General features: G+C 41.9%; 1 pseudogene; it reads right to left on the bottom strand.

Moving 5' to 3' along the window:
- Positions 1–239: 239 nt before the first annotated feature.
- Positions 240–1,622, bottom strand: LOC107137131 (annotated as a pseudogene).
- Positions 1,623–1,998: the final 376 nt, after the last annotated feature.

Below are 1,998 nucleotides of genomic sequence, written 5' to 3'. Positions count from 1 at the left end.
GATTTAACATTGGTTCCCAGGATGTGACTGAATGAAAAAAACAAAACAAAAACAACAAAACAGTTGGACTAGGGCATGTTTGATGAGGTTATATATCACACATCTGGTTTGAAGGGCAACTGGAGCTGTGCAATATTGGGAATGGTATCCCAGAGATGGTAGAACTATTTCACACTAACAATTTTAGGACTACATAAGTTAAGTACCATCCAGCATCAGGATATCAATAGGGTTTTATAAGCCATTCCTATTTCTAATTTTAGGAAATTGATGTTTTCCCCAGGCCATCTGCTTTAATCACAGATCAGATAAAAAGGACATATGCACAACCTCTAACTAAAATCCTGTTGTATCTTGGAAAGTAAAGTGATATAACATTAGAAATCTTTAAATTTTCAGCTCCAAAGTGTATCTGCATGATTCTTCAAACCTGCCTCTTCCTCAGATTCACTTTCACAACATCTGAGATTCCATTTTGTCCCAAGACACAAGGCACACTTAGAAAAAAAAACACCATACTTTGTTCCATAGAGACCCTTAATCCTGGTGAAAATTGGGTGCACCTGCCTAAGATTCTTCATTATAGTTTTTGCAAAATCTGCCACAGACAGTCCAATGACCCAGGATGTATAGCCTTTTAGTCTGATCACCTCATAAGCAGTGTCAACCATCTGCTTGTGAACCTCTTTCCAAGGTTCTTTATCTGCATCAGTGCCTAAATCTGGGTGCATATTCTTCAAGAAGACACCAGCAACACTCACTAAACTGTACAGGTACACTAGAGTCTCCATGCTCCCTGAGGACCCACCCATGACAGTTTAATGTTTGAACTCCCAGCCTTTCTTCCACCAGGTAATGGAACTGGGCCGAATCCAGACTGCTACCACTTCTAATAACACGGTTTTTGGAAAAACCACTTATCTTCCAAGCCACATAGGTCAAGATATCTACTGGATTGGAAACAACAAACTTGCAGTGTGGGCTGTATTTTACAACATTGGCAATGATGACCTTTAAGATGTTCACATTACACTGGACCAAAGTAAGACCACTTTCTCCCTTTTCCTGTCGTGCCCTAGCTGTGATAATAACGAACTTGGAGTTTGAAGTCACAGTATAGTCCTTGCCAGAGACAACTTTTGGTGTTCTAAGGAAAAGGCTGCCATGCTGGAGATCCATTATCTCTCCCTTCAGTTTATCCTCCATGACGTCAACAAGAGCAAGTGCATCTGTCAAGTCCTTCATTAAGATACTGATGGGGCTGGGGATGTGGCTCAAGCGGTAACACGCTCACCTGGCATGCTCGGGGTGCTGGGTCCGATCCTCAGCACCACATAAAAATAAAATAAAGATGTTGTGTCCACCGAAAACTGAAAAATAAATATTAAAAAATTCTCTCTCTCTCTTAAAAAAAAAAAGATACTGATGGCACAGGCTATACTAACAGCACCAACCCCAACAACTGTAATCTTATTCTGGGGGACCTGCTCTTCCTTGAGAAGATTCACAATCAGCTGATCCTTGAGACTTGCCATTTTGAACTTGGAACCAAAAGGAATCGGGAATGCACGTTGAGAAGGCATCACAGGCACACAGCAATGGAATCTGCACTCAGCAGCAGAGTCTCCAGCCTAGCATCTGTTTATGTTAAGTTCTTGGCTTGCCATTTCTCTATCACAGGTGGTGTAAGTTTGACTTCCCCACCTCTACATATGTCACAGGTTTGGGATTTTTTCTTTATTTTTTCATGAGCTGGCTCCCCTTCCCAGAACCTCTGTAGAAAACAAGCTGTTTTACTGCTGCCCTGGGCTGTTGAGAAGCTGCCCTTCTGAAGTTCTAGTTTTGTAGGAGACTTAGTTCTAGCTTCTACCCTCTCATGGGATCAAAAACATGTCTTATGTTTCTGGGTGGATATCCAGCTCTGGCCAGGATACCCCCTGGGTTGCTGAGCCTCAGTTTGCATGCTTACCAATCTAGCTTTGAGTAGCCATTCATTTT

Source organism: Marmota marmota, unplaced genomic scaffold (assembly GCF_001458135.2).
Source record: "Marmota marmota marmota unplaced genomic scaffold, marMar, whole genome shotgun sequence".
Lineage (NCBI taxonomy): Eukaryota > Metazoa > Chordata > Mammalia > Rodentia > Sciuridae > Marmota > Marmota marmota.
The sequence above is the reverse complement of the archived record's forward strand: the minus strand, read 5'-3'. Positions and strand labels throughout refer to the sequence as shown.